The sequence below is a fragment of the Camelina sativa genome, chromosome 5 (assembly GCF_030686135.1).
Source record: "Camelina sativa cultivar CO46 ecotype springtype chromosome 5, ASM3068613v1".
NCBI classification, from domain to species: Eukaryota; Viridiplantae; Streptophyta; class Magnoliopsida; order Brassicales; family Brassicaceae; genus Camelina; species Camelina sativa.
In genome coordinates this window covers 26,887,353-26,910,694 of record NC_141884.1, presented here as the reverse complement: position 1 = coordinate 26,910,694, position 23,342 = coordinate 26,887,353, and the positions used below count along the sequence as shown (strand labels likewise).

Here is a 23,342-nt window from a genome sequence, read left to right as displayed (position 1 = left end):
AACCTCAAACCAACGATTTACCAAATCAAAGCACTAAAAACAGTGTAGCAGTTAACGCGTAGCATATGCAACATTATGTTCAATAATATGCAGTCAATCAAAGTATGTTTTTAATTTAAAACAATGAACAAATACGATGCTTAATAATATAGCAACTGAGATCGAACAATAAAGCATAACTAATTATGTACACTTCTAGTCTTCTACGACATGTCCAACTAAGAGGAAGTCATATCATAATTATAAACTAGCAGATGGACCTCCACAATAAACTAAATCCTAAATCCTAAAAATTTGTAGTGGTATTTATGGAAAAAAAAACCTAGGCGATGGTATTTTTGAAAAACAACTTAGTTTACTAGTATTTTAAGGTATTTTCCATACTTAGTTGTACCTAGATTATTGAATTTTATTTCAGCTCTCGCTACACCCAGTGCTCATGATCCCAAGCATGCTCATCTAATCAAGCTCGCTAATACATTACATAAGTTAACTTTATATACAAACATAAATTTTTCATAAAGATGCATAACGATGGTATCAACACTTCAACTCGGTACCTCTATAGTTGATACTCTTAGTAATAACTATGTAAGGTAAATCCAAAGCACATATACTTATTGAAACACAATTGTGAAAGAAAAAAAACGAGGTGAAATGACTTTAAGCCAGCATAGTTTTGGCTGAGGCGATGGAAGCGTCGACAATGTGGAACGCCTATCAGTGTGGTTAAATAAGTTGAAACAGTACTAAAATAGAATGCCAACATGTCAAATGGGGCTTCATCATCTTCTTCTTTTCCTTCATTTTCAGATTCCTTTGAGCTCTTTTTAACCTCACAACTTCTTTTGGTCGGTGGTCCACAAAGAAGAGGATTGCCCAGGTAGTTGTTCTCGCTAAAGGTATTAAATTGCACTTCCTTGGGGAATGATTCCAGATAAATTATTATAAGACACATCCAAGACAACAAGAGAAGAAAGACTGGTTAGTTGGTGAGGAATTATTCCTTGTAACCTGTTATGCGGAAGGTCAAGGCTCTCAATATCCTTGAGATTGGAGAAGCTGGATGGTATGGAACTCGACAATAAGTTACGAGATAAATTCATGACTCGTAGTTTTGTGAGATCTCCAAGCTCTGCTGGGATAGGCCCATGTAATTCATTGCTTGACAGATCCATTCCATACATATAATCAAGTACGTTATTGGTGAACTCAGTTGCTCCAAAATAAGTATCATACCTTCGCTTAGTTGCAAATTTAATTGCAATGCCTTGAAAACTAGAGGATATTACCTCGAATTCCTCTACCACAAATGTAGACTCGTAAAATTTGAACGGAGTAATCTTCCATATGGCTGCACCTATATTGAAATTTGTATCTTCTCGTCCAAATGATAGATTATATAAGCATGAAGGTATGATGCCAATGAGCTTGTTATCTGAAAGATCTAAAAGTCTGATTTTGCTCAAATCACACAGCTGTCTTGAGATTGATCCTGTTAAATTGTTTCCCCTCAACAAAAGAATATATATGCTCTCGGTATTGATAAATTGTGGAATACTCCCAGAAAGTTTATTGTTCCGTAGATCAAGTATTTGGACATGTTCCAACAACGTGTTAGGAATAGGTCCTGTGAGGTTGTTGTCGTGTAGAAACAATTTTATCCCAAACTCCCCACCAACATGTGACGGTAAAGATCCAGATAGTATGTTTCCAGATAGGTCAATAAGTGAAAGAAAGCCAATGGACATCAAAGATGTTGGTATTGTACCTTGTAAGAAATTGTTTGATATCGATAAGATAGTGAGACGAGATAAGTTAGACATCCAACCGGGAATATCACCCGTGAAAAAATTGTTGGACATGTCAAGAACTGATAATGTAGTGTTGGAGCTAAGCAAACCAACTCCGATCTTCCCTGTAAATAAGTTGCTATCAATTCTCAACTCTTCTAGTGAAGTAAAGCTTGTTCCTCTAGGAAGAAAATGGCCACTAAATTTGTTGTGAGAGAGTTTGAGCCTTTGAGGTGTTCAAGTGAAAAACACCCCGTGACAAAGCTTCTAGGGAGATTCCCAGAGAAGTTATTATAAGATAGATCCAGAAATGTAAGGTTTACCATCTCACCCATAGACGATGGTATATGTCCTTGACACCCATTATTTGAGCCGTTCATTCGTACCAGATTTGGGAGCGCATGACCAATATTATCAGGGAACGGTCCACTAATATCATTCACTGAAAAATCCAAGAACTGCAAATTATGCACTATTATTGTAGGCATCTGAAAGATAGTGAATAAATTGTTCTGCAACTGTAATACTTCAAGTGTCGGATTATTCGCCAATAGCCAGGTAGGAACGTTTCCTGATAATCTGTTCATCGATAGATCAATTAGACGCAAGTTCTTCTGGTACAAGATAAAGGAAGGGATTTTCTCCAAGCTGCAAACTCGTAGTACAACAACACTCAGTTGAAATTTTGGCACCAAATTACTCTCTGTCTTAATTTCTGATGTTGATGAAAGTTTGAACACCTTAAGCTTTGTGAGGTTGGCGAGTGGATCGAAAGAGAATACGCCTGTGAAGTTGTTATCTAATAATGATAGATATTCGAGTGACTCAAGGCTGTTGAAACTAGATGGTAGATTTCCACTTAACTGGTTGGATGAGAAATCAGGAACTTGTAGCTTGTTTAGTCTACCAAAACAAAGAGGAAGCTGACCCACATAAGGGCATCTTTATAGGCACAAGAGTTTTTTGTGTTCTTAGATTAAATAAATTAGGAAAATAATCTAAGATCAGTAGTTAAGATCTTTTGCTAAAAAGTTAGTTATAGGGAGAACATGTTTAAGATTTTAAGATTTAATAATATAATATTTTTAAACATATTACAATTATAAAATCTATAAATTTGGTATATAATATTAGAATTAAACTTATTACAATTATATAATATTCTTAATCATATTCTTAAACTTATAAATTATAAAAATTATTGTATTTTGAAATTGTGTTGTGAAGCCACCAGGCTCTGATCGGTACATATGTAACTGTTTCTACAATTGTGGTGCACAATGATCTCCTAGAGTGTTTGATAACATAAACTTAGTTAAACATTATCATAATATTTATGGGTTACAAATGTTGTTGGGTTTGACAAACACAAAACAAATGGGCCTTAATGGGCCAGACGAAATTGGCATTAAGGAAAGGAGAAGAAGATTCTGAAAATGATTTGGCCCATATGCATACATGTATAAGTGTGTTTCATCGATCAAGAAAGTGGAGGTAGGTGAGAGACAAGACATCAAAGAGAGTTCTAGAGAGAGAAGAAAAGAGGGTTCTTCTTCAAGAAGCTTTCTCTTTTCTTTGTTGTGTTCTTGTTCTTGTATCCTCTTGTGTGCCAAAATCTGTAAACCAAAGAACATCACAAGTTAGTGGTGTGTGCAACCTCTTCATATAGTGGAAGTTGTGGGAGACGGTTCCCACCCGAGACGTACCAGTTAGAGGCCGGGAACTCGGTGATCAAATTCTCTTGTGTCATCATGTGTCATGTTCATGTTTTTGATCTATGAATCTTTAATCGGGTGTGAGGCGATGAGGGACCAAATGCAACAATTATCCTCACAAGTGGTATCAAAGCACAGGCTCTCTGATTCATAAGATCTAAAGGAGGAAGATGACAGTTAAAGGTTGAAGTCATCTTGTTTGGAGGATAACAGATTCTCAGGTGAAGGTTGAGTCTGTAGCAGAGATCTCAGGTTTGGAGATAAGGAAATCCTCTAATGACACGACACAAAAGAGTTGAAACAAGGGAGAGTTATGGTTATGGTTCAAGTCCAAGTATGCCAGCATAAAAAAGGAAGAAGGTTGGAGACTAGTGCAGAAGACACAAGATCTTGAAGGCGTTCTTGATCTGTGAAGACTAAATCAGCGGTGAGTTGGTTTAAGGTGGAAGTTCTCTGCAGTAAGTTCGATTCAAGTTTAAGAAAGCATGGGTTAAGGTGACTAACTCAAGGCTGTGGAAAGAGGAATCGAATAATCATCCAAAAGGCTCAAATCGGCGCTGCCATCACAAGGTATTTGTGATGTTCCTTACTGAAGTTTCAGGATACTCAAGTCTGCTTAAGTTGAAGGAATCTTTAGCTTGGAAGAACACAAGGAGGTAGACTGATTTCAACAATGGAAAAGTCAAGATTTTTTGCTGTGAATCAGATTGTATCTTGCTTGTCGGGTTGTTGAAAGTCAGTAAGTTTGGTGTTCAAGAAGGATGTTGAAGATTCAAGGAAAAAGTTCAGAGCAGATGACTATGAAGCTAGAAACTGCTTGAGGCAAAGAAGGTCGATAACTCAGAAAGAATTCAGTAAGGTTTGAGAAGTGTTGGATGAAGGGTTTTAGTCTCAGGTTTAATGGAGGTCAATGCAGCCATGCATTGACAGAAGGAAAGGTTATACTTGTTTTCTTTTGGCATCAAAAGAAGAGAATTGAGGGCTGGTTGTGAAGCAGGCATTGATGTTTTAGTGGATTCCCAAATACTAAGGAAAAGTATTGTGTGGAATGGTGTTTTACAGCGATAAAAGGGTTGTCACAAGTGTGGTGTGACAGGATGTTGCTGTAAACGGGAAGTCTCTGGTGTTCTGGTTTAGAAGATTGATAAGAGATTGATATTGAGTTTCCTAGTGGTGAAAAACCTGCTAGTTAAAGAGGATATTTAAGCACAAGAGCTGAATGAAGGTTGTATCGAAAGTCCTCCAAATGGGATCAGTTTGGAGGTGGGTTCCATCAGTGATGATGATCGCGGTACAAGATGGACTCAGGGTTGTGGTTGTTGAAACAAAGGCAGTAAGCTCAATCTCAGTTTTGCTAAATGTGGTGGTTACAGCAAGGAAGTATGGCAAAGGCTGTAAGCTGGTAATGAGTGTAAGACAGTTTCAAAGGAGGCAGCAATGGTTAAGCTGGTAATGAGTGTAAGACAGTTTCAAAGGAGGCAGCAATGGTTCTGAATATGTGAGTGTGCACTGATGCAGAATAGTTTGAGCAAAGGATGAGCAAAGAAATTTGTGTCGAAAGTCTTCCTAGCTAGGTGGAGTTAGGCGGCGTGTTCTGTTGGTAACAACAGCGGTACAAAGTGATGCTCAAATCTAAGGTGCTCAAACAGGTGAAGAGTAAGTCAAAGACTGTTTCAAGGAAATGAAGCATGAGTGACTTAAAGAGTTATTTTCTGCAGTTGATTCAACAAGAAGTTTACTTGTCAGCAAGGTTCAGTTTAAACAAGATGTTTGGATCAGGGTTTGTGTCGAAAGTCTATCTAGCAAGATGTAGCTTGATGGCGGGTTCTGTTAGGCTTAACAGCGGTACAAAGAGATGTCCAAGTCATAAGAGTTTAAACAGAAAGGTGTTGGAATCATGGATTGTTTCAAGGGCTGAGGCAAGTATGATTCAAGTTTCTGGAAAGTGGTTTACTAAGGGGTTGAATCTAAGATCAGGGCACATGTGACATAAAGGAAATCAAAACAAGGTTCCACGGCAAGTCACGGTTCCAAGAAATCCAAGGGAATGTAGAAAAGAAAAGGTACCTGTGAGTAATCAGAAGTCGCAAGGTGTAGACTCTGATTGTAGGTGGAGCTGTTTTGAAGAAAGAAGAAACCAAGTTAAGATTTCATGGTGTCTTACAGAATTAAAAAAAAAATCCAGAGACAAAAGAAAATGATTCAAGGTACAATTGTTTACCTGGAGTCATTGGAACAGAAAAAAGGACGAAACAGATCGTCGGAGTTGCTGCAAAGGAAGGAAAATGCAGAAGTGTGAGGAAGAGAAACAAGCCTGCTATGATATCCTCAATGTCACCTGAAGGAAGATACAGCTCCAGGTAACCCCAATCGACATTATACGCTGACAGGAAGAAGAACAGAGGAACAAGTCAGCTTTGGGAAATTAAAAATAAAACTATGTCGATAAAAGGAGATTAGGAGGGTTAAGGGAGCATCTGGAATTACTGTGAAGAGACTTAGATTCCAGGTGGAGCTGTTGGTTAAGGTTCAAGGAACAACAATTTAGTTCTTCATTGTTAGTTCTTGAATTTGAAATTATGAGCCAAGAAAGGGTGACCGATGATAAGAGGAGTTTGGTTACTTGTGGAGACTGGAGAATCAGTTGTCGAGAGTTGGAGACTGATTCCAAGTGGAGTTTCTGTGATGAAAATTCAGGAAATCCAAGTAAAGATTTTGGTGGCTCAAAGGGGAAACACTTCAGCAGCTAGAGAGAGGAAGATGATTCATGGTTAGGAGATTACCTGAAGTCATCAAGGAGGAAGAAGAACATGGGATGTTCAACAGTAGAGCTGCTGTGAGAGTAGACATGAAACTGAAGTTAGAGTTTCATGAGTCTCTGGAAATCGGAAGAGACAGGGCTGTGAAGGAGTTACCTGGAAAAGGTTGTGGAGCCATGATGGAGAGTAATTGGTTTCAGGTGGAGCTGCCTATTAAAGGGTTCAGGCATAAGCAATTGTTCAGGTAGAGTCACTTCCATGGAGAAACAAAAACATAAAAGGAGGATTAAGGTTTCCTCAGGTAAAATCCAGAAATTGAGATGGAGCTGCTACGGGCAACAGAAACAGCTTACCTGAGTATCAGATGAGTAAGCATGGTGGAGCTCGTTAGAGAAGCTGTGAAACTTGTCGGAGAACCTGAAATTGGTTTCGAAGTGGAAATTTAAGTTTCAAAATTTCTGGAAGTTGTAAGAAGATCCTAATCTCTAAGAGTCACAAGTAGAGACAAGAGAGAGATTAGATGTACCTGAGATTTGCAGAGGAATTTCTGGTTGGACTCACCGGAAAGTTTCAACGGAGAAAAGATGAAACACTTGGCCTGAAATAACTTTTGAGTTTTGAAATTGAGTTTCAAAATCTCTGGAAATTAGAAGAATCTAATCTCTAATTGTTGCTGACAACACAACGAGGAAGGAAGAGATTAGAGGGTACCTGAGCTGGACGGTGACGGCGATGGCGTGATTCGCCAGTGAAAACGGAACAGCTCAGAGAAGAGGCATGAGGAGAGCTCCGCTGGTGGAGATCGCAGCCGAAGGAGATTGCCGGCGAAAATGGTGTTGATTCATGGTTCATCGAACCAAGAGACGAAATTGAGATATGGAGATATGTCTCTTGATCCACCGAAATTGTGAGCCATCGTAAGACAGGTGGAGGCTGAAGTTTTGCTTCGCCGGAAAACATGCAGGGATGACCGGAATTAGCCTCCAATTCTGCTATACCATGGGGAAGTAAGAAGCTCCATCTTCTCCATGTCGAGAATGAGAGAGCTGGGTGAAAAAAAAGAAAAGAAAACTGGTTGCTGGTGGAGAAGAGTTGCTCACCGGATAAGGTGGCGGAGATGGCCAGAGTTCGCCGGAGGAGGTTCTCTGAAGTTTGGCTTCACGAACAGTGGAAGTGGAAGAGGTTGGTTTCAGAGGTCGATGTCGTCGAGGGAGTTTGTGTTTTGTCAAAAGGTGGAGATTGTTGTTGGGTTTGACAAACACAAAACAAATGGGCCTTAATGGGCCAGACGAAATTGGCATTAAGGAAAGGAGAAGAAGATTCTGAAAATGATTTGGCCCATATGCATACATGTATAAGTGTGTTTCATCGATCAAGAAAGTGGAGGTAGGTGAGAGACAAGACATCAAAGAGAGTTCTAGAGAGAGAAGAAAAGAGGGTTCTTCTTCAAGAAGCTTTCTCTTTTCTTTGTTGTGTTCTTGTTCTTGTATCCTCTTGTGTGCCAAAATCTGTAAACCAAAGAACATCACAAGTTAGTGGTGTGTGTAACCTCTTCATATAGTGGAAGTTGTGGGCGACGGTTCCCACCCGAGACGTACCAGTTAGAGGCCGGGAACTCGGTGATCAAATTCTCTTGTGTCATCATGTGTCATGTTCATGTTTTTGATCTATGAATCTTTAATCGGGTGTGAGGCGATGAGGGACCAAATGCAACAATTATCCTCACAACGAAATTCAATCCGTATGAAATTCAATTAGTTAAACATTAACTTAGTTATGAAATGATGTTATCAAGTGCGTGATGAAGTGCGTTTTCTTTATCCTCTTCCTCCAAGTTTAACAAAACCTGTGTGGTGATTGGTCTTTGACTCTCGGGTGAGAATCATCTTCCACAAGAAACTCATGAAGCACGCCATCAATGTCGATCCAACTACACCCGGGATCTTTTCTTATATCCATCTCCTTCATTCTGAGCCTCATCTCCGAAACCTCTGACCATTTTCCTTGAGAAGCATACATGTTTGAGAGGGCCACATAAGCTCCACTGTCATGAGGAACCATATCCATCACAATGTCTACAACACGCTTGCCCATCTCGACATTTCCGTGCATTCTGCAAGCACCCAAAAGTGCTTTCCATATCACATCATCTGGTTTTATAGGCATATTAAGTATGAACTCCTCAGCCTCATCAAGAAGACCAGAACGACCCAATAGATCAACCATACACCCGTAGTGCTCAATCCTAGGCTCTAACCCATCCACACTCACCATTTCACTAAAATACTTCCTTCCTTCTTCTATTAACCCAGCATGGCTACAAGCAGTCAAGAGATTGATGTATGCAACATCACTAGGCTGAACTCCAGCCCGCCTCATTTTACAAAAACACTCAATAGCTCAGTAACATTCCATAACACAACCTCACCATCTCTCTTTCTTCTATCAACCATCACCACCATATCTTTCTCTATAATGTTCTTGTAAAACAACACACAAGCATCTTTCATCAAAGCACTTATCACATACATTCTAACGAGATTACTCATCACGAACTCATCACAGCTCAACCCAAGCTTCAAAGCCAACCCATGAATCTGCTTACCTTGTTGAATCTTCCCTGTTTTCGCACAAGCCTTAAGCACAGAAGGAAACGTGAACCGGTTCGGTTCAACGAACTCATCGCTCATCATCAAGCAGAACAATGCGATTGCGATTACAGCTTTGTCTTCTTCATCGCTCTCACTGAAACCTCTGATTATAGTATTCCAAGAGAAGCAATTTCGTTGAGGCATCTGATTAAAGATCTTATGTGCGTAATCGAGGTCACGGTGATGGACATCGGATCGCAACACACAACCCCAGAAATGAAAAAGAGAGGATCTTTTTATGAGATAACAGAATTGTAACTAGGAATATGAAATGACAAACCTAGATTGAACTTTGGCCGGAGATTTCGGGAGTCAAAACGCAATCAGGCACCGGCCGATCGATCAAACGAGAGGGACCGAAACAAAGTCTGGTCGGGTTGACTCGGTTCTGCAAAGCGGGTCGAAGCTTTCGCCGTTTTCTCTCTTTCTCGAAGAGGAAGAGAAATAAAAATTATCTCCATTGCAAAAAAATCTCAACCATTCCCGTGAAGCCACGTAAACAAAGAACTAAGCTTAAAACTGTTCTAATTCAAGAACTAAAAATCTGTTCTAAGACCACTGTTCAATTTATTAAACATATTTTTAGGCTAAAAACACCTAATAAGTTGTACCGATAAAGATGGCCTAATAATTTCCACGGAGAGTGAGCTCTTGCATATTCTTCATTTCACAAACTACTGCATAAAAAATAGTTTGGAAAACAACAAGATATTGTGAATAATAGAAGTAATTGTTTTTGTCTTGATTAACTCTAGTCTAGAGAAATTTCTTATGCATGAAGAGAAAAGATTAAAAATAAAGCTTGCCTTGCAATTCCATTATGCTAGCAAAAAAGTTGTAACTTAGATCCAAAGCTTTTAGCATTTTTAGATGATTCAACCCTGCCGCAAGACAAAGGGACACATAGCAAGACAACTATAATTATTATGTATATGACGACATGAATAAACGTATTATGAAATTAAATCTATAGATGGATAGTGGTTATTGACGTAGATGGTACCTAGCATGGTGCCGTTTAGTTTGTTCTTACTAAGATTCAACAGTTTCAAGTTTGTCAAGTCTTTTATTTCTGAAAGATATAGTCCAAAAAAATATAAGAATGATTACAACTAAAAGAAGAGATAGCAAATTGTAGCCATATAAAAACCAAATGACATAACCAAACATACATCATTAATAAGTAGGTTACAAATAACATACCTTCAAAAGGGAAAGGGCCTTCCATAAAGTTGTCCTGAAGGGAAAGACTTGTAAGTGATGTAGCAGCATTAAGAAAGGGAAATATGTTGTTGTTGAATCTATTGTAAGAGAGATCCAGAATCTCCAGGTTCCTTAATCTCCTTAAGCTTTTATAACCTGCAAACGAAAAACGTGCAAGCGAGTATAGAAAAAGTAACTAGTCCACCCTAATCACTTCAATATATAAATATCATATATATTTTTTAACTGAATGGAATCAAGAGAGTAGAACTTATGGAATTTGGAAGAAATCAAGATTGACTGTTGGATGTAATTTTGTGTAAGACGACATCAGCCACATATAATAAATCAATGCTTTGGATGAAGGTACTATAACCTTTTGATGCAGGGGAAAATGTAACTAAAGTAGTTTCAAATCTTTAGAAAAGGTTGTTTCCAAACAGAGACCAAAACGGTAGTCTAGACTGTGAAACCCCAATATACCTCCAATATTATCAATGAAGCCATTGAGCCCTGCCAATCTTTCCAGACTTCGAACCTCTTCAAAGGGATGAAGTAAAGAAAGATTTAGGAGACAATTCTCTTTTAAATTCGTAGCACGAATGGAAAGCTTGGTTAGCCGTCTGCTTGTACGATTGCATATAATGCCCTCCCACTGGCAACAATCGCTCTTTGTGTCATTATTCCAAGTAGGGAAAACGTAGTCCAAGTCCGATTCTTGCGTAATTGACATCCAATATTTCTTTAGCTCCAACAAAGCTTTTCTTTCTTTCTCAATGCAGCTTTTGCATTCATGCAGCTGCCCCAATAGCAATATCACCCATATCAAGTATTGGCCTAAGAAACGCTTACCTTCCATTGAAAAAAAAAAGAGAAGGAAATGAATTAAAATCCATAGAAATTTGGGACTATGAGTTCAATGCAAATGCTTCCACGGTTATAAGAAATCAACAAGATATATATGATCCTCTTCATATATTTAGAAAAGTCGAAGTTCTGTGGCACATTTACGTGAGTGATCACTATTATTTAGTTTGAGTTGTATTGTATGATATGCAGGGCAGTTGAGGTCGTTGTAGAAAACACCCATCATCGGATACTATGTGCTTAAGACTCATATTTATACCACGTGATAAGTCAGTCAAGTAGAAGACAAACTCAGTTGGGCCATTCGAATATGAACTTATTTATACAAGTGAACTTGCGACATAAGCACTAAAAACGTTCTTTTAATATATAGAAGATAATTTAACCATATCTATCAAGCATGCCGATTGTAAAATCTTATTATAAAAAGTTTGAATCTTCAAAATTAGTTGTTAACATAAACGTTATACTCTCTCTGTTTCATTTTATAAGATCTTTTAGTTAAAAACACAAAGCTTAAGAAACTACAAATATTGTACCATTTAACCAAATTTAAGTTTAACCAATAAAAAAATACTGCAGAATTTAAATGCTCAACAATTATTAAATTAATATAAAAATGTATAGAAACTTGAAAATATCTTATTATATAAAATTAGATTTTGAAGTTAATCACTAACAAGATTTTGAGACGTGTCAAGTTACCAATATGATATTTTGACATGTGCAAAAATTAATATTTTATAGGAGGAGGAATTTGAGATTTCGATAAAGAAAAACAAATAATATGTTTTAAATAATATTAGTTAGCCATTAACAAAATTTTGACACATGTCAAGTTATCAGCTTGATATTTTGATATGTGTAAAAATTCATATTTAATAGAACATATTTCATATTACGACAAAAAAAACAAAAATATGTTTTAAATAATATAGTTAGCCATTGACAAGATTTTGACACGTGTCAAGTTATCAATCTGAGATTTTGACATGTGTAAAAATTATTATTTAATAGGATGGATTTGTGATTATGACAAAAAAAAATATTGAGATTAATATACGCGTCTTCTTTTTCTAATACTGCATTTTAAATTTTATTGTAGTATGTTTAGATTGTTTTACTTAATTTATTTTTTCATCTTTGAATTATTTGAGATTCATATATTTCCGTGCTTATAATTTTCTATTATTTCTGTAATTATGTCAAATTTTTTTTTTTTTTATAATTTCTCAACCTTGATTTGGTTGGTCATAGATTTTTTTTTGTACAAACATAATTGTTACCATTCATTCAATCCCAAAAGGATATAAAGAGTAGAAGCTCATCAACCTAATTGTTGGATAAAATAGGCTAATTAAACACAAACTTACAACAAACATTGATAAATAGATTGAAAAAAACATAAATCGTTGTTGATCGAATTCTGTTTTCTATCTTTCAATTAACCAGGGCATTTTTAATTACAAATGTATTGGCACGATACAACTAATCTTTCTCAGTTTATTTTTCTATTTTTCAATAACACAAAAATTCCAAATGCTAAATTTGATTACAAAATTTATGAATTTAGTTCCATAACATTGTAACGTAAATGTTAAACGTTATTAGTATGTTTAGCCGTGACTTCAATATGAAAATCCTATGATATTAGTGTGATCGATAATCAGTGCTCTTGACCATTTTAAATATATACACTTTTGAGGATTGTCTTGGCATAAGAATTTGTTTTGGTATTATATAGTAACTTAAGAGGAGGGTTGACTATTGACTAAGACCATCTCCAATGGTTTTCCCTATTTTTACCTCTAAAATAGAGGAACTCTATAATAGAGCTGACTTTTGTTCCAATGGATATTTCTATTTTTTCCTCTAAAAAATAATATTTCGTAGAGATTCTTTGTTTATTTTATTATTAATTCCTTTTACTTATAAAAGTTGCAAACTAACCCATTTATTTTAGTATTTGTGAAACTTTCATAAAATTATGATATTATTTAAATTATTAACATTCATAAATATTATTTAAATATCACATTTATTAAAAGAAATACATTGCATCATATAAAATAATAAAAGCGTTAAAAGTTTAAGGACCATTAAATATATAATTTATTTATTTTGATCATAATTATAAAAGTGTTAAAAGTTCAAGGACTATTTTGTAAATAAAAAAGTTCAACTCTATTATAGAGGAAAAAATAGAGTTCCTCTATATATAGAGGAAAAAATAGAGATCTCTATTATAGAGGTAGAAATAGAGATGGATTGGAGTAGATTTTACTCTAAAATAGAGTTAAAAAGCAAATATAGAGGTGGGTTGGAGATGCCCTAATAAACGCTCCCAGACACGATTATCAAGGAACCTCTTCCAACCAAACTCTCCGGCGTCGGCGGTGCTGTTGCTCGCCGGTGTCGGGATCTCACCGTCTCATCTCTTATTCATCTTAGTTTCACTTCTTTTATTTGTCTTGTTTGCAAGTTTTTCCCCCTTTGTCTCCTCTTTTATAACCCTTTTCGATCTCTCCTAAATTTTGCCTCCAAACCAAACTACGACCTGCTCCCGCCGATCTCTCACTCACCAGAGATGCTCCTTGCTCAGCAAATCTCTCTGCAAAACTCGGGCAGCCGCCTCATTCTTTCCCCATCATGGCAAGTGTTTGAGAAACTAGGGTTTTCCCCAGTGGACCTAGTTTCCAGATTTGATTCAATATACAGCCATCGTCAGTTCCCGCTGATCTTTCATGCACCAGAGATGCTCTATGCACCACAAATCTCTGCGTCAATCTCGGGAAGCCATCACACTCAATATTCAACTTGGCAAATGGTTGTGAAACTAGGATTTTCCCCAGTGGACTTAGCCTCCAATCTCGAATCAAATCAAGGCTACCGTCCCTTACCGCCGATATATCACCCACCGGAGATGTTCTCACTGCAAATCACTCTACAAAATCCGGTCACCCGTGGCATCCAATCCTTCCCTTGGCATCTGCTTGTGAAACTAGGGTTTTCCCTAGTGGACTTAGTTTCACATGTTGGCCCATTTACTATCACCAGGCCCAAGTCCATAAAGCCCTACAAAAGTTATGAAACGACAAAATCCTTGTCCAGTTTTCAACCGTCTATACCCTGCCAAAGTTGAAGTCTGTGTCGATCTCCTCTTCTCAATGGCCGAAGACTCCATGGAAGAAAGGTATCACCATTGTTGCTCTGGTTATTCATATATCATGTCAGAACCCTGGTTTTAGTCGATATTAGAGACTTGCGGTTTGAGTTTTTAAGCCTCCAGATTTATGGTCTAAGTGTATTGATTCGATCTAGCCAAAGTGGTAATCATCTTGAACTGGATATGTTCAATGTTGGTTATCATTCAAGCTGTCCATTTGATGATGTCAAGCATCGGTTTACAACCATTCTCATCTACCGGATCCCATACCAATTAGCTTATATTGTGTTTTATCGAAGAGATCCAACCTTTATGCTTTGGGAATCAAAGCAACCCTTCAGCGACTACAACACCATAGTCATCCAGATTCTTGGTGTCTTGCTACCTTGGGTAGTACCTCTCATTCCGGTGAGAACCAAAGCATTGATCTTTTTATCAACGTCACAATGTCTTATGACCGTGACCAAACCTTCATCCTTCGAAGTTCTCAAAGATGACCTCTCGATTCACCATGATCTCACATGTGCTAGTGGGCTTCCAAGCCTTTGGTTCACAGCTCTCTTAGAATTAAAATCGATCTCTTATCTTTCACTTTGTGGCATTGGGGAATGTCTTCTATTGTAATGTTTTAAAATTTGGAACTCTTGTCCCTTTGCTTTGTACTTGTTTCTCTTTGATTTGAATGAAAAGCAAGTTGTTTGAAAAAAAAAAAGAATTTGTTTTGGTATTATCAATTTACTCGAACTGCTATCTCACGTCACCAACGGTGGAACATTCTAGTATCTTATAAAATGGAAGAAATAAAAAAGCCTAAAAAATCTTATAGTATATTAATTGAAACACAAAGAGTATATAATAGAGTGTGTAAAATTAAATATAGTTTTAGAAAAAGCCACCAAATAAATTCTAAAAACCGTGTGCAGGTTACCTTTAAAATTTAAACATTATCAATAAAATTTAACATCTAATTCTTAATTATACCAGAGAAACTTGAAGTTTTTTTCATAGTCATGATTGGAATGAATAAACCTCCACCGCCAGTTCCACCTGCGCTCGAGATTAAGGCAGCAAAGAAGCATAACACTCCAGCCACAATGAAGATAGCTTGAGTTCTACAGCACTTGATTCTTTAGGAGATGTTCTCCCTTGATTGGACCTTGTATAGCAGCTTTTGATTATATTTGGTGGATTCTGTTGATTAATCTCTTCTTGTTGACTAGCGTTAATCTGAAAAACATATATGAAAAGAAGAAAAAGGGAAAGAAAAAAAAAGGTCACTTTTTGTTTTGTCTAGCTGAAAGCTTGAAACTTTGTTCTTTATATTTGATGGTCTCAGAGAGTGATGAGCACATTTTATTTGCACGTTGCTTTCTGATGAGTAAGCTGCAAGTAATCTCATTGACCTTAAGTACTATAAACAATATGATATTTAAGATATACTCGTTCATTTACCTGTGGCTTATATATATATATATATACAGACGAAGAACAATTCTAAAAAAAAGGTGAAAAAAAGTTATTTTCTAAACCTGTGGAATGCGTCGTCTTAGATAAGGAGAAGACCCAGTAATTTAATGGTTTTTGATTTGACATGGTGAAACGATTCTGTAGTGAGTTTATCTATTAATTAAAACACAACTTTCAATCTGTTTTAAAAATGCGGACAAGTAAGAAAGTCTCTCCACCCTAAACTTCATTGAACACTGAATAATATGAAAGATCCTGGTTAGTCATATGATGGCTCTTTTGGTTTCCTTTGTGGATTCAATTCGAGGACGAAGGAAGAACGGAAGATCGGAACAAAGTATGGAGACCTAGGTTCAAGCGTCTAGTAACTTGATGTCGTCGTTAATACATAAATATTTCCAATTGTTATTGATCGATAACATCGTACGTATTTTCACGCAAGTCTAGCCAAATGACCAAACGTGTGATACAAATTCATGGTCAACTATGAGGAACGTAGCCATGGTCAAGAAGCAGTTCAACAAACGAATGATAAAAATTCAGCAACTCCATCCTCCCACTGACGAAAACCTGCAACTAGAGGACACATATATACAAAAAGAAGAGACAAAACGTTTCTTTAGTTTGTACTCCTTTATGAATTTATCTTTTACAAGAAAGTTATATGAATATAAGGACATCTTCAACCCCATTATATTTTAGAAGTACAATTTTATTATAGAGCAATTTTTGCTCCAACCCAACTCTATATCTTACTTTTAAATAGAGAAAATAATGAGATTGCTCTATATTTAGAGTAACTCTATTCTCAATTCTATTTTTTATACTAACTCTATTATCGAGTCAAATATAGAGCAGTACATTGGAGAAAAACCATGCACTATTTTAGAGTTACTCTATATTAGAGAAAAAAAAAAGATTTACATTGGAGATGGTCTAATAGCCAATATACTCTTTCTCGGCAATGAATGTTATAAGTTATAGTAAAAACACACACTAGAGACACAAAACTGCTTTTATAAATAAGAACAACTGAGAGACACAAAAAAAAAAACAAAAGTAATGACAAATGTTAAATCAATTATTTTTGGCCAAATTTGGATCATTATAGGTAAATTTCAGTAATTAATAATATTTTAAGTTTCACAGGAGGAGAAATTGTTACGATTTTGCAGAAATCAAATATATAAAAGTAAGGTTTCACTCCATATTGATCTATTTGACAATACAACTTTTTATATATATTATTCAAACCATAAAAAAAAAACACATTCAATCATGGGCATTTTCAACAATATAAATGTTTCAAAAAGGAGTATTTTTGAAAATAATATCTCAAAAAGGACATATTTGAAAATGATATTTCAAAAAGGAGATTTCTAACAAATTCTCTTAAATCATATATATTTAACTTACAATTTAATTAAAAAAAAGGGTCGAGTTTTCATTTGTAAATGACTTCGAAGATTAGGGTTCTTTTGCTATGGGTTCTTAGTAAAATCGAACTTGTGAGCTCCTAAAGAAATGTCCAAATGTCCTTTACAAATGAACTAGAAAACAAACTCTAAAGAAAAAACCAAAATTGCTCAACAAAGTATATTGTATTAATATCCCATTGGTGGTATGTTGATAGGAACGCTTTCATCTGGTAAATCCAAGCCGTTCCTAAGATTATATTGTAAGTTGCGGATTTGTCCAAGACGGTAAACTCTACCATCTTTGGAACATCGGCTCCGAGCACATGTAATTTTATTGTACCGAGCGACATCGAGGTGGCACTCATAAAGGTTATCAAGGGGAAGGGGGTCCTAGATATCCGATTTCTTTATCAAATATGAATTTCACCGAATTTCCTATGTCGATTAGGATTTTCGACACCTCACAATTGGCTACCCGAGAGTAACTACAAGTGTATCGTTATTGGGGCTTTGTGAAGTGCTGTTCTCGATTTTCTTGAAAGTAATCTTCGTATCTAGATGAGAAAATACTATAGAGAATTAATAATAAAAAATACTATAGAAAATGCTTGTTAAAATATATTACAACTAGGTACTAACCTACAGAAAACCGCAGACTGAACTTTTTTTGATGAAAATTTGTAATAATTTATTTTGTTATTATGTTATTTATAATAGTTTGTGATTAAAATTATCTGTATATTTTTTTTAAAAAAATTAAGCATTGAATATATTTAAATCTCAACTTAGTTTTATTTTCGTAAAAAACAGTCGCTAAAAGATAAATATAATTTTTTAAAATAGATAAGATACTATATCTATATTTTTTATTTTTTATTTATTAATTTTAAAAATCTAAGTTGTTAAATGGAACTGTTATATATTTTTATTTTTGATAAAAAAATTTAATCTGAAATTGTTTTTGACAAAATTTGTAGTTGTACATTTTATTCGATTAGATTTTTCAAAACTTAGTTGTTAATTTTTTTTTAAGTACGAATTAGTTTTGATTCTAATAGATTTTTTTTTTTACTTTTCTACAATTTATTATATTTGATGTGTCCCCAATTTTCGTTTTAATTAATTATATTTATTTAATTAATTAATTTTAATTAAGTTTTTTTAATAGAAATTTAATGTAATTTTTCCACATTTTAAGGTTAGTTTTGTATTTGTACTTGCCAATTAATGTAGTAGGATGAAAACATATCTATACTAATATTTTTGCAGCAACTTTTGACAAAAAATTCATTTTGGAAACAATTAACATTCAATGCATTGACATTAATATTATTTACCAAAAATTTCAAAATTAATTATAGCTAAGATATAAAAGATTAATAATATATTTGAACTTTTACGAAACTTCAAATAAGAGAAATACTCAACCGTTTTAAGAATTCTAATTATTATAAATATTAAAACTTTATAAGAAGCATCAATCTTATAAGATGTAAATGGTTACAATCTTAATAAATAACATACAACTCAATCTAATATTTATAATAAAAAACAATAAATATTAAAAATTAAGATGATATAATGCAAGTTAAAATATCTCGAGATGAGGTTATAATAGCGGGACGGGTTTTGTCGAACCTCTATGTTCATTTCTCCTTATTTTAACCAATGAGAATTTGATATGTCATAATACATTTAAGAATCTATTTATTCACCTCTTTATAAATTAAAGAAACAAAATTTGTATACATTATTATAAAATCCAATATATAATTTCATTCTAATTGTAACCCTAACCATTTCATTTCTAAACCCAAACCGACATATAATTTTGTTCTAATTGTAAAATCTAAACCCTAACCATCTCATTTGTAAACTCAAACCGACATATAATTTTGTTGTAATTGTAAAATCTAAACCCTAACCATCTCATTTGTAAACCCAAACCAACATATAATTTCTTTTTAATTATAAAATCTAAACCATAACCACTTCATTTGTAAACCAAACCGACATATAATTTTGTTTTAATTGTAAAATCTAAACCTTAATCACTTTATTTGTAAATCCAAACCGACACATAATTTTGTTCTAATTGTAAAGTCTAGACCACACCAATATTTAACTTTTCTTAATAAAAAGTATACATAATTTAGTTCCTTAATTCATTTTATTTTTTAATTTAATTTTGATTTACTTTTTAAATGAAATAATGTATAGAAAGATTGAAAAGGAGAAATTGGACAAAGGGGTTCACCTTAGAGATGAACCCAAGTATTTTTCTTTATATAAATTTCAAATATCATTAATTCGGTGTTATACGAGTAAAATATCATTTCAATATTTTGTTAAATATCGGTATCAGAGAATAAACATATCTAATTAAATTGATTAAATAAATATTATGTAAAAAATAAATTATATTGCAGTATTATATGGTTTAAACCATAAAATTAATAATTATTATATAATTATAACATATTTAACCAACAAATACAACTTATAATTTAAATGTTTTAGTTATAAATAGTTTGCTCTGCAGTGTACCGCGGGTCCTAATTCTAGTGAATAGATAAAAATTGAACAATTTTACAAATTACACAATTAAAGAATTAAGAATATCATATCAATTTTATTCTAATGTTAAACAGATTATTATAAAATTTTCTTGCATGTATAATTTTAAAAACTTAAATAAATATATATATATATATATATATATATATAAAGTTAATTAGCTTAAAATGTCAATTTTCAAATATATACTGGTCGTATCCAGATAGTATAAGAATTAAAAACTCTCATCTAAAGAGTTTGTGCATAACTATTAGGGGAGTGTGTTGAACTTGATATTTTAGGAGATTTGGTGGGATTTTAATATTTTAGAATTTTGAGAGATTTAAGGAGATTTAAGTGTAATTTTAGGAGATTTGATTATTTGTTAGAGATTTCTAAAAATTTTGAAACTTTATTACTTGTGATTTGGTGAAATTTGGTTATTGAATTTTAGGTAATTTTAGGATACTTTGGAGAAAAAAAAAATAACATGAACACATATTTTCTTCACAACCTGGAAAAAACCCACAATAAGGGATGGAGACGTACATATTGTACCGATCAACATTAGAGCTTAATGACTTTAGAGAATTTTATAACATCTATCATGCTTACTTACAAACAACACACGACACATATTCATACATGTGCTGAACTTTATAACATCTCATATATATCCATTCTGGTGCCATCATCAAATATATATGTATATATATCAAAATGATCCAAGCATCTCATCAATCGATTAATCCAATCAAAAAGTTGGCATCATTGTCAAGACACGATTGACATCATTTCAATGGAGCTTCTCTAGTACTATTACACCAATTCTCACTAAAGTAACTTAAAATTGAATTTTTGAAAAGAATAAAAAGTGTGACCTTAGCAACATCAATATTGATGGAATATGGGATCTCCTTTTGAAGCTGTATATTACCAACATTCCTCACGATTGTTGGATATGGGCTTTGCCCCCAATATTTACAGAAGCCCAAACAGAAGGTCTTAGGAAGTTTTGGGCCTGAAGTCTTGGATCTGGCCCATCTGGCCGCAGGGGCAAAATCGTCATTTTGCAGAGAGATAGAAGAAGCGCTAGGTCACTGGCCCACTATATATACCAGATGTCATTGTCAGAGCTGGGGATCCACTTTTTGGGCAATTAGAGAGAGGAGCAATTATTTTCATATTAACTGCGCTTAGCTCCTTGATTGTCATTTTCTGTAAACCCTTCTATCGAATTCTACGTAAAATAAAAGGACCAGATCCGATTTAATCCCATTAAGATTCGTATTATCTATATTGTCGATATCTAACATCAACAATTTGGCGCCCACCGTGGGGCTGAACGGAATCCTTTCATTTTGACGAAAAGAATTTCAAGACAAGGCGTTTTCGGAAACCCAGAAGCATGTCTCACACCGATCTCTCCAACAATGAAGGCGCTGACTCATCCGCAGCCCACGACGTGTCTCCCAGGCGCACCGTATGGGGGCGCACCCGTGCGAGGACGAACCAGCTCCAAGGCGTCAACAAGACCAAAGCAGTTATGGGCGAGGACGCAACACTCACTGACCGCGCAGCCGTAGGCGCTACGCGCGTCGCTCCAACCAATGGCGTAGCCGTAGGCACTACGTCCCCTGTTCGGGAAACCACTGGAGTCAATCCAACCGACCGCGAATCCGTAGGCGCTACGCGCGTCGCTCTGACAAATGGCTTAACCAATGGAGTTATCCTTCCTGATCGTGTAGCTGTTGGCGACGCTCCAAACAACCGCGAAGCTATGGGCACTATGCGCGACATTCAACCCCGTCGAGCATCCAGATACGTGACCATTGATGTTCATATATTTTACCATGATTTCCCTTAGTTTATTCCCATCTTTTGCATCTTTTGCTATCCATTTTTACCATTATTGCATAGCTTTAGGACTAATCATGCATTAGAGTTTAGTTGCATTGCATTTGCATGTTTTCATGCATAGTCAGGTGATTTTGGAGCTTAAGGAGCATGGAAGCAATGCTGAGGAGAAGTGAGGCAATCATGAAGGGAAAGCAAGAGAGTTAAGGCTGAAGAACCAAGGTCCAAAGTCCAACTCGACCCCACACTCGACCAGACACTCGACCTTGTGCAGAGGAGGACTCAACCGAGTGGAGGAAGCAGAAGAAAAGCCAACTCGACCAGCCACTCGACCGAGCACAGGGTCGAGTTGACCGAGCCGTTGACTATTTTGTCTTTTAGCATTTTTAGGGCTTCCACCTCCTCTCCTATATAATGCCTTGTACCTGCAGCCACCAAAGAGTCCAGCTTTCTAGAATAGTCAGAAACCTAGTTTTTACCCTTTTGGGAATTATTCTTTTTGCACTTTTATTTTCCTTAGATCTTGTACTCTTTTAAGAGAGAAAACATAAGATTCTTGGATTTTGTTGGTTTCATAACTTTCAAGATATTAAGAATTCGTGTTTGATTCCTTCTTGAATGTTATATATCTTTGTTTTATCTTTCATTTGATGCAAGTTTCAGTATTTTCTGGGTTTATAACTTTGATGTTCATCATGTGTTCTTGTGAGTAGTAGCTTAGGATCTTGAGGATGGGTTAGGCTGGGCTGTGTTTGAGGTTTGTTTGCTTTGGTCAAACTTGATTGTGGTAGAATCTCTTCTAGGCTAGATGTTCTTAATGCTAATCCTGAACTGAGAGGTTAGAGTTTGATTTCAAGCATCTTAGCATCACACCAATGTTTAAGGAGCATAGATAAGGCTAGATCTAGAGCTTACCATTAGGCTTGCTAAGAGATTAGAGGTCTTGTTTGGTATGAGATGTATTGCTTAATGCCTGCTTGTGTAGACTCTTTACTATGTGAGATGATATCTTGTGTTTTTATGAGTTTTTAAAGCTTATTTCCTCATTATTGTGTGCATATTCATGAGCATTTAGGTTGTTTAGGCTGCATTTTGCATCAAGTCTGGTATTTCAGGTGTTGGAGTGGAGATATGCAAGGAAAGCAAGTTTTGGAGCCAAATAAGTCAAGGATTTGCAAGGAAATGAAATGAGGACAAGGAAGCCGAACAATCGACCAGCCGATCGACCAAATGGTCGATCAACACATTGACAGATTCGCGGACTTCAAGCAATCGAGGAGCCAATCGACCATTTGGTCAATCAAAACACTCTCAGACTTCTCGGACTGGGCACATGACAAAACGATCGACCAGAGCAATCGACCATTTCGTCGATCGTGACACGAGCCGAGACTTCAGAGATTTGGCCAATCGACCAAGCAATCGACCAAATGGTCAATCGTGACGCAAGCTGGACTTCAGACTTCAAGGTGCGAGACTTCGGAGACTTGAGCGATCGACCAACCGATCGACCAAATGGTCGATCACGACGGAGGACCAATCGACCAAATGGTCGATCAAGTGGTCGATCGTGCGCCATTTTGAGACCAAAACCCGGTTTATTCCGGTTTTCTCTAAATTGTTTAATTTTAATTCGGTTTATTCCGGTTTAGTTTATGTTTTCCTATAAATACTCAAACCCTAATTGTGGAGACTTATCTCTTATCTTATCTATTATCTCTTGTTTAGCAGCCTCTTAGGTTCTTAAACTTTTCCATACTTGGTTTTGTTGAATCTTTGGTGGATTTTCCAGTTTTAATATCAGTTTGTCTTTCAAATCTCTTAATCTACAAGCTTTTGTTATGATTTCACAAAGACAAACCTCTTTCCTTTGTGTGATCATGATGATTA

The 23,342-nt window shown here is 35.5% G+C and overlaps 1 long non-coding RNA gene and 2 pseudogenes across 1 annotated transcript; all 3 read right to left on the bottom strand.

The window, feature by feature from the left end:
- Positions 1 to 463: 463 nt before the first annotated feature.
- On the bottom strand, positions 464 to 20,810 carry LOC109132885 (receptor-like protein 8; annotated as a pseudogene).
- Positions 5,736 to 6,344, bottom strand: LOC147944434 (uncharacterized). Its single transcript, XR_015557543.1, has 4 exons — positions 6,292 to 6,344; positions 6,132 to 6,188; positions 5,996 to 6,023; positions 5,736 to 5,891 (listed from the first exon to the last, which is right to left on the bottom strand). It is a non-coding gene; the product is annotated as an uncharacterized LOC147944434 (long non-coding RNA).
- LOC147944433 (pentatricopeptide repeat-containing protein At5g48910 pseudogene) lies at positions 8,042 to 9,062 on the bottom strand (annotated as a pseudogene).
- Positions 20,811 to 23,342: the final 2,532 nt, after the last annotated feature.